At 29.5% G+C, this 13,191-nt stretch overlaps 2 pseudogenes; one reads left to right on the top strand and one right to left on the bottom strand.

Annotated features, from left to right (window-relative positions):
• LOC109130467 lies at positions 188 to 1,772 on the top strand (annotated as a pseudogene).
• Positions 5,388 to 7,354, bottom strand: LOC104763138 (annotated as a pseudogene).

Below are 13,191 nucleotides of genomic sequence, written 5' to 3'. Positions count from 1 at the left end.
TCTTGATCACTGGGTAGCTCTGGTTTAGTTTCCTTATAAGTTATATCTGCTTTAAGTTAAAGCATACTTTACTTGTGAATCAATCTAGCTGAACCAGATTAACAGGTTATTATATGATTGGTAATTAGTGATAATGATATCTGATTTTCTTCTGATACTTGTGTTAGTATTAGATATTCTAATGACCTTTACTTTCTTGGTTTTTGTTCAGGACTCTGTCTGTTTTATTCTGGCTCTGTTTTGTGGTCGTGGTGAAAGGGGGTTTGAGGATGGAGCAACCTGTCATAGGTGGGAAAGGCGCTGATGAGTTCAGATCAGAGGTTAGAGTTCTAACTAAGGTTCATCACCGTAACCTTGTGATTCTTCATGAGTACTGCCTCGACAGAAACGAGAGGATGTTGGATTACTAGTACATGGCGCAGGGGACGCTATGCAGACATCTTTTTGACTGGAAGGACCCAGGATTGAGAAATCTCGATTGGACAAGACGCCTCCCGATTGCGTTGGATACTTGGATGTGGCTAGAGGAGAAGAGTATATCCATACCTTGGCGCGTAAGAGCCAGAGCTACATTCACAGGGACCTAAAACCAATGGACATTCTTCTCCTAGAAAATATGCGCGCCAAAGTTTCTTATTTCTGTTTAGTCCGGTCTACATAAGAAGCCACATAATCAATAAGAACCAAATTTGTTGGAACATTCGGTTGTATCTCATACGAATATTTAGTATCAATTAATTTACATATTAATTATCTAATATCACCATTTCTCTGTAGAAAAATTTCCTCACACGTTTTTCCCATATCAAAAAACTAAAAACGTATTACGTATAATTAAGTATTCAATTACGTAACATCTTACATATAATTTAATATAAAAAATAAATAAAAAATAAGTAAAACATATGCAAAATATAAACAAAAAATAAGTAAAACATATGCAAAATATAAACAAAAAATAAGTAAAATATTTTTATGTATATGTTTTTATAACAATTAAAATAGACTCTCAGAACTCATACCATCTATTTTTTAATTGTCACGTAGGATTTTCTTAGTTCATTACAAAAGTCTTCTCGTATAAATTTTAATACATGTTTTCAAGTTATATTTGGTTTTTTATCTTCAATTCAAACATTTAATACAACATATAATACTCTATTAGTATGAATAAAAGATTAAAAAAATATCAAATTGGATTTATATCTAATATTGTATATTTTTTTTCTATGTCTCTAACGTAGATCCTTAGTTAATTTTCAAATAACATAATGAAATTAATAGACTTAATATATTAAAATTTAATAGAATGATACATTTCAAAATATTATGAAACATATGGAAGCTTCTCATAGATTGAATTTTGTGGAAATCTTACTTTATTATACAAGACATATGTTTGATTTGTAACTAACATCATCTGAAAACTCTGTGATCAAAGCGACAAAAAGGACCACTAGAATGTTTGATGTGTACAACTATGGAGTTATTCAAATGGAGCTGATAACCGGCAAAAATCTACAGATGAGACTCGATCCGAAGATGATACTCACATTGGGATTTTGTTCAGGAAGATGGTTGTTGAGAAAGAGTACATTGGCAAAGGTAATGACGACATCATTGAGGAAGTAGCAAAACTCGCATGTCACTGTTGCACCAAGGAACAAGAGCAGAGGACAGAAATGACTCATGTTGTCTATGTCCTTTCGTCGCTTGTTGAGCAATGGAAATCCAACAGTGAGGACAAATATATAGACAACATATATTTTTAGAACCTTGTAAGGAGATGGATTTGGAGGCAAATAGCAGTTGTTTGAGTTGAGTTGAGTTGGGTATGTTGTCGACTAGTTACTTATAGAAGTTGTATTGTATAACGCAATATATTCTAACCAAAATTGAAAAAAAAAAGGGAAAAAACTCAAAAAATACCTTGTTTATTTTTTTCCAGACGTTTAATACATTATTTGTGTTTTATTGAAAGAATATTTACATCTATATTAACATTTTTGAAATACATTTTGTGTTCAACCTTTTTAGTTATAATAATAATAAAAATTAGGTACGGACCCGCACCTACGTGCGTAATTGATTTCAAAAACTATATTTACTATAAGATTTGTTTTATATTATGTACACATAGAGTTACATTTATAGATATAATTATTTGTTTTATTCAAAAAAAAAGATATAATTATTTGTTATATCATTTACAGTCACTTATATTAGTTTGGTTTCATTCAGTTTGTGATTTTTGAAATAATAAAGGTTTCAGCATAAAATTAAGATTCACAAAACAACATACCCGAATCTAACGTTTACGAAATTAGTGATTAATCAGAATTGTATAAAACTTATAAATTATAAAATGGATAAAAACCATCAAAAATATTAAAATTCTCGAAATGAATGACCTAAATTTTTAAGCGGGTCAAACTCGTTCCGATAGCCATACTCCATAAGGGGTATAATATTTTTTTATCTATAAAAAAACTAATCCCTCAAATTTTTTAAGAAATAATATTAAAATATCTAAATGATTTTATATTTTTTAATATGTTATTTGAAATTAAGGAATTTTTAATATATGTTAGTCTTATATATCAGAAATTTTTTATATGGAAAACTGAAAATTAGGATTTGCATAAGTTTAAATATTTATATTTTAAAATAAATTTAAGATGCCGCCAAATTGATTTTAAAAGATTTTCTAATATCTATTATTCAAAATTAATTTCAATTTTTTTTGGTCAAAAAATTTTAAACAATAAGAAATAAGATTATTTATATTTTTGAAAATGATTTAAATTTATTTATTTTACATCTCTTGTTATATTTTTTTATTATATTATAATACATAGGTTTTGAAAATAATTTCGAAAACATGTAAGGGATAATATTTATTAATATTTGAATAATATTTACTAATTTTAGAATTTATAGGAACAAAATATTGTGTATATAAATAAATTGAATAGTAATGGCAGTTTTATGTAATATTATAGAATATTAAGGACAAATAATAAATTGGGCAGAGAACTCTCTGGCGACGACACGTCAGCTTTTCTTCAAGAATGCTTCTCTTTTAATATATAGGGGATTATTTACATAATTAACCCTTAATATATTGCACAATAAAACAATAACTAATATATGGCAACAAAATTGATTCATCAAATAATATAATTTTAAAAATAGATAAGGAGGAAAAAACGGTTTTAATTCTAACCATCAATCGTAAAATCGAAATTGAATAAAAAAAAAAATTTAATTTTAATATCAAATTTAAAACTATAAGAAATTAAATACTTAATTAGAAAAATCAAAATTATGTCGCGGTGTACTGCAGTATTAATTATTTAACTACACATGTACTAATTAAATTTTAGAAAGTAGGAAAAATATAAATCATATAACTTTAATATCAAACTAAAAAACTATAAAAACTAAATTATTATATATCAAAATTAAAGCCCCGATTGGTAGGTGACTTTAAAGACTTTAAAAAATATTAAAGCTTTTATAGTCATTTATTTACCAATCACACTTGTTTGGCTTTTATTTATTTTTAAGTTTTAAAAGCCACTTTTATTTTTTCCTTTGATGATTTCTCAGATTTTTTAAAGCTTCAAAACCAGGCTTTAAAATTAAAGAAGCATAAAAAAAATTATTTTGTTCTTTCCCCATTCTATTTAAAAGTTCTCCACAAGTTTATATAAATATTTGAACTATTTTATTTTTATAAATTAATTATTTTCATTTTTTTCTCTTTTTTTAAGATCTATTTTTATAATTATTATTTTTATTTTTATCATAATCATTAATGATACTGATAAAGAGTTTATGAAAAAAAATTGTTCATAATCACTCTAATAATTGTTTTAAATTTCAAAACAAACTAAAACCTATTTATATGGGATTTCCCCTAAAGATTTGACTATATAATTTTTTTTTACTATAAAACGTTTCATACAAATTTCATCTCCATGAGAAACATCTCTGCAAACCAGCTGGGATTTTGTGGTAAATTTTAGTCAACACCATTCATTTATTTATAATAGCACTACATATTTATTAAGTAATCAATTTCTTAATAATGTGCCTTAATAGTCATTTTTATAATAAGTTTCACTGGAAAATTTTCATATGATTGTATGTTTTTAATTAATTTTCGACCAAAATCACATATTTGATTGACTTACATTTTAAAATTTTTATTTTATCATAAATAATATTTACTTTGTCATTAAGTTTCTACATGAGCTCAATTCTAACATAATTTATATTTATTATTAATATATATATATATATTTTAATGATAACAAATAATTAATCATTCACTCTTTGAGTGTCCACATTCTCGAGGAATTTGGAACGTCTCTCCCTTTCCAACGCTCCCATGATGCTTCCCATCCACCTCGGTGTACTTGAATATGGGTTTCTTATTTTGGAGAGTATTACCTTACTTGGATGATCAAGCTAAACATCCTTGTTTCTCTTGGATTCTTTGGTTTTTATAGAAAGGAATAAGAAGGTAATTACCTCTAGAGCATTTGATATTATAAATCAAGCTCTAAATGAACAGTCATTATGGGAAAAAGCTCATAACTTTACGGATGAGCTAAATGAATCGATGGAACCATTACCTAATCTTTCACATCTTAGATGTCGAATTGATGGTTCGTGGAAATCATCGGCTTTTAGTCCAGGTCTAAGATGGTGGTGCTTTCGAATCGATGATCAGGCAATTTTTATTGGTAGCTTAAAGCAAGTGAAAAAGTCATTCCCTCTACATTCAGAGTTAGAAGCTTTAATATGGGTTATGGAGAATACCCTTGTAGAAAGGATTGATTGCTAAGCATTTTAGTCTAATTGTGCAGAGCTAGTCACAATGGTACAGTTCTATCCATTAATTCACATTTCTAATTATTTATGTCGTAAACGCTTAATCTATAATTCAATCATCACCTACTTACGGCCTAACACAGAAAATCAATCGATTTTACCATCGTCTTTTGGAAAAAAAAGACCATTATATACAAATTCGTGTCTACGATCTTATAGACTCACTAGATACACAATTTTAATAAACAACATATGCACGTTAGTGATATACATATATATATTTATATATATTGATATTAGGCGGTTGAGGCAATCGTCACTGAACCGCCTAAACCGCTTTTTAAAACATTGCATCTAACACACACAAAAGAAATGAGTTTTGGTGAACATATTTTAAATGCTAAGTTGCTAACACACAAGCAGAGACATGGGCCATAATCAATTGTTGCTTTGAAAATGCAAAATGTATTTTTGGAAACTCTAATGCATCTTTTGGTTTGACCGTTGCTATATACCTCATTAACTAAATATATATGGGTGCCTTATTAAGAACCCCAACTCATGACACTTAAGCCAATGACCCTAGGATATGTGAAGTAGATTGATTTGCGGTTTTGCAATTTTTCATAGCATTTATCCTACCAATTACAAGAGTACGTATCAGCTTCACACACAAAGTGACATGAATTTGAAACCCTAACCACATTAAACCAACTCGTTGAGCATCTCACGTCTTTTTCCAACTTCTCGAGCTCTTTAGATTCGATGGGTTTTGTGGAGAGAGTTGCTTTCTTCAATCATCTTGCGTTCTTAAGGATGTATGTGGCAACTTCATGCTCACTGTCTCGTTGCCATTCGTATCTTTTCCACAAAAAAGTCTCAAGATGGGACAACAAACATTCAGGTACACACTCTGGCTGATTCCATTTCCGGTCCACCAGATAATCTTTATCAAATCGTGTTGACTGAGATGAATGTAATATTTAAGATCACTAAAATACCTGAAAGAGAACTGGGAAAAGAAAAAAAAGATAGTTGAATAATGTAATGACTTACATCGATGAGCTTGAGGATTTGTAATTTAGGAGCACTATCAAGCATGAGCGAAAGAAGATTCCACCACTCTTCTTCGTTTGTATGCAGCTACAAAGATAGAAGCTGATAGAAGCTTTTACCAGTAGGATATTTGATCTGTGCATCACCCAACATTAGTAGTACACAAAACAATGTAACCCAAGTTGTAGAGAAAACCCCCTGATAAAAACTTAAATGTAAATATTACCTGTAAGGGTGATAAGTCTAAGGAAAGACGTTTGGCTCCAGTTAGAGATTCCATGATGTTCTCATTGGTTATATCACAAACGTGAGTGATTTTTGCCTCCACCTGCTCTGAAGCATTCGCAATCAGACAAAACTCAAGCCTATGGATCCCTTTAAGGTTCAAGTATTTCAAAGAAGGAGCATTTATCACACAGCCACCCTCTCTATCTTCATAGTAATCATCTTCAATGGTTAGTCTCTGTAATGATGGCACGGCAATAGTGAAAGTCTCCACCTCCATATTGCTTCTTCCATGCACGACCAAATCTTCAAGACAAGGGCAGCCACATAAAAGGTTGGAAACAGATGATTCGTTTTCGAAGTATACATTGTAAAGGTGTAGCTTTCTTATAATTTTTAAACAAACACGAGAAGGAAAGTCTAAACAATTGAAATACTCGAGTTTCAAGATCTCGAGTGTATCATTATATGTCCACAAAACACTCGGAAATCTTACCGAGCCTTCATCTTCAAATGGAAAACTGAGTACCAATTCTCGCACATGGCGTGCAAAAGCAAGACCAATCAATATCCCAACATCTGAAGCATCACCCTCATCTTTAACTCTCAAATGCAGACTATCAAAAACAGGAGCTTTATGTGAAATCAAAGATCTGAAAACATCCTCTGAAAATGTATGGCGAGGATGATTATCATAATCAAACTCGAGATTTGGTAACAACTTCCAAAGAGATTTCCAACTTTTAGACAAAACACTCGTGGTTATGGCAGTTTCTGTTGGAAGTGAAGACAATATGTGCACAAGCAAAGCTTCAGGCAACTCACTGATCCTGTCCTTGTTCACAACACCTCGATTTCTCAAACCTTCACCACCGATTTTGCTGTAAAAAGCCAAAAAAAAAGGGTTAAAAGACTTAAAAAGGAGTTCAAAGATTAGTAGTGTAAAGAAAATAATGGGAATGTAGATAAGGAAACCGAAGAGTACCATTTTTGTTCCGTTTTTGTGAACAGAGAGACAGCAATTTGGTACAAAATCCGTCAAATTGCAAGCACATGAATCCAACTAGAGCTTAGATATAATCATGGTGACGACTGACAAGATAGATTCAGCTTAGAAACTATTCAATTGGGTTTGTAAAAACTAATAAAAGGATTAGCAAAACATTATTGATTTGAAAGATTCAGCCACAAAACCCTAGCAGAGTAAAAGAGACCCGATGCTTAAGACCATCTCCAATGGTTTTCCCTATTTTTTTTCTCTATAATAGAGAAACTCTATAATAGATGCATTTTTGCTTCAATCCACTTCTATTATCATCTCTAAAATAGATATTGCTATTTTTTCCTCTATATTTAGAGAAACTCTATTTTTTTCTCTATAAATAAAGAAAAATATAGCAATCTCTATTTTAGAGGTTATAATAGAGATGGGTTGGAGCAAATTTGCCTCTAAAATAAATTGCTATATTTTTTTCTATTTATAGAGGAAAAAAATAGAGATGCACTAGAGATGGTCTAACGTGAAGAAGAAGATGAGAGAAGTCGAAGAGTTTGAAAAAAAAAAAAAAGGATTTTAAACGGGTTTGTATGGTCATAGTCGAGGCCCAATATATATCGTTGAGTCAATCAAGTTTCTTGGTTTTGTATCGAGTTTTTTTTAGATTAATTAAAAAGTGTTTGAAATAAATTACAAAATAACAATTATAATATGGTGTTTTTGTTATTTGAAATACGTAAAATTTATTAAAGAAGAAACTAAATTAGCAAAATTACATAATGATATATATAATGATGAATAGAACAAAATATTATTTTCTCAGATAATAAAAAAAACTGTTACTAAAAAAATATGTTGAATTTTAGTTATAAGTTATATAACTTATAGTAACACTTTTTTCATGAAAATGTATAAAAATACTGTTTCTTTTTTTTGTTTTTCTTTGCGTCAGGCCACCAAAACTCATGCTCTTTGGGGCCAATTTCAGCTATTTGAAAGTTAGACGAATTAACAAAAAAAATCATTTATTCATTTTTAATTTGGACATTATGGAACTCCTGCTAAATTCAAGAGGAGCCGGAAACAAAACGATTTGTTTTGTAATATAATTTGATCTAATGATACAAAACATTTGAGGAAAAAAGCCAATAAGAGATATCATTGCTAAAACATTAGTTGTCGTGAGGAAACTCGTTCTCTTACCGCTTGTGCTCTATTCCTCTTGTTCTACCTTTTATTTTCTGTACTTTTCTTACTACTTTATCTTCTGAATCTCGTCCTCATAATGTAACCAAGATTTAGCATCCAATTGATAATTTAGAACTGTAATTTAGTACTATTTATATAAAATCAGAATTTCCAGAATTTATTAACATTTTATATTCCAGAATTTTGTATATTCAGATTTTTTAACCGACCAATCAAAATCAGAGATCTCAATATTAAACATATTCGAAATTATGTAAAATTTCTTTATTAAAATACTTAATAAATAAATGTATGTACAATATCTCACGTCAGTTAAAATTTTTTTATACGATGGCCCGTAACCATTATAAAATGATTCCAACTAATAATAAATAGGAGTTTGATTTATCAAGAGTCCAAATGAAAAATTTTAAAAATTTAAAATATTATGATTAATAACACTTTTAAAAGGTTTAAAATTATTATAAATATTTAAATTTTATAGAATGTTTAAAAATATTAATACTCCCGTAGAAAAGTTGAAGCTATATACTTTTTTACGTATTCTAATTTTTAATACTGTAATTGGTAATTCTGCTTATCTTCTTTTGTTTACTTTTTTTTCTCAACCATTCTATCAATGGATTAACTCTTTTTTTTGTGTGTGTGGCAACTAAATCGATTGACTTGGTTAGTTATTTGTATATAAAACGAATTTGTTTAATTTTCCAATACACATTTTTAAAGTTTTGTTTTTGTTTCTAAAGATTTTTTTTTTTAATTGCGCAAGTGCAACGGACACTATATACTAATGATGATATTTCTTTTTAGTTTTCATGTACTAATGATGTTAAATATGTGTAGTTGGTTCAAACCGTAAATGAAAATTAAGAAAATTAACAACATTTTTATATTATCTCACAAGCTAAAAATCTGTACTAAATAAATAAGCTTCTAAATCTGTTCACATAGGATTTTAAATAACTAATAGGAATTCGATATGTCATTATTTTATTTTTATACTAATGATGATATTTCTTTTTAGTTTTCATGTACTAATGATGCTAATGATGTGTAGTTGGTTCAAACCGTAAATGAAAATTAAGAAAATTAACAACATTTTTATATTATCTCACAAGCTAAAAATCTATACTAAATAAATAAGCTTCTAAACCTATTCACATAGGATTTTAAACAACTAATAGGAATTCGATATGTCATTATTTTTATACTAATGATGATATTTATTTAGTTTTCATGTACTAATGATGTTAATGATGTGTAGTTGGTTCAATCCGTAAATGAAAATTAAGAAAATTAAAAACATTTTTATTTTATCTAACAAGCTAAAAATCTATACTAAATAAATAAGCTCCTAAACCTGTTCACATAGGATTTTAAACAACTAATAGGAATTTGATTTGTCATTAATTAACATTTTATAAATTTTCAGGATTTCCGATATTAATATTTTAAAAACGACTAATCGAAATAAGACATCTTAATATTTAATAACTTTGAAATTATGTAAAATTTCTATATTAAAATACATATAAATAAATGTATTCACAACGTCCCACATCGGTTAGAATTTTTTTAGACGATGGCTAGAAACCATTATAAATAAGACGAATATGATTCCAACGTCCGATATTAATATTTTAAAAACGACTAATCGAAATAAGACATCTTAATATTTAACAACTTTGAAATTATGTAAAATTTCTATATTAAAATACATATAAATAAATGTATTCACAACGTCCCACATCGGTTAGAAATTTTTTAGACGATGGCTAGAAACCATTATAAATAAGACGAATATGATTCCAACTACGAATGACCAGGAAGCTTGATTTATCCGGCGTCCAAATTTAAAAATTTAAAAATTTAAAAAGCTTAAAATATTACAATTAATGACACTTTTAAAAGGTTCAAAAATATTATAAATATTTAAACTTTATAGAATGTTTAAAAATATTATAAATACTCTCATAGAAAGTTAAAGCTATAAGCTCCTTAAGGCGTCTACATAAGATTTTAAACAACCTATCAGGATTTGACATGTCATTGACTAACATTTTTAAAATTTTCAGAATTTTCTATATTAAAATTTTTAAAACAACCAATTGAAATCAAAACCCTCACTATTTATCATTTTTTGAAATTATGTAAAATTTCTATATTAAAATATTTATACAAAATAAAGTAGAAGCTATAAGCATGCTGTCCACCTATAATTTTTTTTTCAGTAAAAAAAATTATTTTGGGGTTTAAGGAAGAAAGATTGACGTCGTAAGACCTTGATTTTACGTCGTTTGAATTAATTTTTGAGGTTTAAAGAAAAATGATCGACGACAAACACATTTTTTGTTAGCTATACATGTGTTCATATTACCTTCTCTACAAATAATTTGCAATTTTGTAGTAGTAAAGATTTTGGTTCGAGAAGTTTCAATACATGTGGATCTTAAACTGAGTAAGTATACGAGTGAAAGTATCAATAATTGAGTGCATGTGGTGACTATGATCCATGAAATTTTACGAGAAAAGAGGCAATGATTTTGGTCTTAGAGTTTGATGGGTTAACAAGCTATGTGATAGTCTAAAAAAAAGTTTTAAATAATTATTCAGTGGAAAGAATGTGAAGAAACTGACGAAGAAGAGGAAGAATAAGAGTATAACGAAGAACGGGATGGTAAAAGTAATGATGGCAATTATCATGAAAATTTGACAATAAAAATTACGAGAAAGAATATGAAGGATAAGAAAACAGTGGAAAAAAAACATGAAAACATATATAGTGGTGGTCAATTAAATATGAGAAAACGAGTATAATTCTTTTTTTTTTGACAAACAGAAAACGAGTATAATTCATGATTCTAAAAATGTTTAGTTTGTCTGGTGGTCAAAGAAAATGTTTAGTATATGCAAGGTAACCAGTTTGAATGTTCGATCCTCCTCGCCTGAATGGCCAGTTAAATCCAGTTAAATTTGAATCTATCGAGCCATTTCTTTAAATAAAATAATTAACTAGTGGTCTCATACTCACTAGCCTCCTAACCACAATCAACTAAACAGTGAAAATAACCAAAAGATACATTAACCGGTAACCAATAATCAATAAACAATAAACCAATAATTCAAGCCAACAGAGTCAAAAACATCAAACCAGCAACCTAGCAACATTCTAATGACTCAACCCTAGCAACCTAACAGAAGTCAGACCACAACAACAAGCCACTAGAACATCTTCCTCTTCATCGCATTGATTCCATGATCACACTTTGTCTTTACCTGCACCACAATACATATGAGATGCGTGAGTACTTTATAAACACTCAGTGAGGCAATCCTCTCATCTACTAGGCTATACACACAAGCAATTGAGATAACTCTAACCAACATACAACAATCAACAAACAAACCAGGACAACTGCATCGACCGACACCAACAGTGCATCGACAGATGCATGTTCGACATTACACGAAATCCCTAATTGCATCGATCGACACCTTCACATGGCATCGACCGATGCTCCTAGGTCAAAACACGTCATCCTCGCACTGCATCGATTGACGCACAAAGTGCATCGATCAACGCACATGCCGAGAATTGTTCTTCTCCGAAGGCTCTCGCCAGATCTCTGTTCCTAAACCACCAAAACACAATCCAATGCCACAAAGAAGCCTCTCAAAGCCGCTTGAGACTCAAAACGTTCTAACAAGTCAAAGAATCAACCAGACAACACATAAACAAGAAAATCAGAGAAATCTCAAGCTTAGATAAGTCATGGTCCTGCACTCACCTTTGCCAAATAAAAATCTGACTCAATACCGACAGATCTACACTCCTAGCAAGCTCCTACAATGATCCCAGCTACAGATCTCCCAAGAACAGCCACAAAACTCCCAAAAATCCTCAAGAACAGCTTCCTCTCTTTTCTTTCTTTCAAAAACGGCTAAACTCGGCCACAAGACGACAAAACCTCCTTTTAGACACAACTCAAGGGTTTCCTAACCCAAAACGCAACCAAAACACGCGTTTAACTTATGCGAGAACCGACCATTCATCGACCAATGCAACACCTGCATCAATCAATGCACATCCCAAACCGGGATTCCGATTCGTGGATGTTACAAAATTCATGATTCTTTTGATTGTACTAGGTGCTTCCCCACGCAACGCGTGGGTTGTGGTGTAGTTGGCACTTTCTTATTTTATTTTTTTGGTTTTTTTCGTTTTCTCTTTTATATTATTTCGTTTTAATTAGGCATATATGGGCTTCGCAGTCACTTGTATTTATACTCTATATCTTTATACCATTTCGTTTAGATGTGTACAATTATGGCGTTTATTTTTTTTTTTAATTATGAGGATGTTGTTGTATGCTTTTGAGGATCCAATCTTATCATTGACTGATATTGTTCCCAAAATATTTATGGTATTTTAGATTTTCTAATTAACTTCTTGTAAACCCTTCATACGTTGATGTTGCAATAATAAATTATTTTTAAATTATCATCCATGTAAGTGACTATGTTTGTGTGCCCATGTTTTGGTCTAATATCAATAAGATCGTTTCTGTTTTTCTTTAGTTGGCTTTGAGAGCAATTTTGAGTTAAGCAAATAATGGATCGAATTATGGTGTTAATAAGTAATATAAATTATTATATATATATATATATATATATATATTGTATATATGTGACAATAAGTTTACCTAACTAAAAAATTCTGTAATATTTATATATAATCTTGAACATATATCTTGTATATATATATATATATATATATATATATATTTTATGGAATTATTGCATAGAAGTTATTTTTGAGTTAAATGATCTTTTATGCCTTTAAAGTGAGTTAAATATTAATT

Source organism: Camelina sativa, chromosome 18 (assembly GCF_000633955.1).
Source record: "Camelina sativa cultivar DH55 chromosome 18, Cs, whole genome shotgun sequence".
NCBI lineage: Eukaryota > Viridiplantae > Streptophyta > Magnoliopsida > Brassicales > Brassicaceae > Camelina > Camelina sativa.
This window is presented reverse-complemented; position numbering and strand designations above follow the sequence as displayed.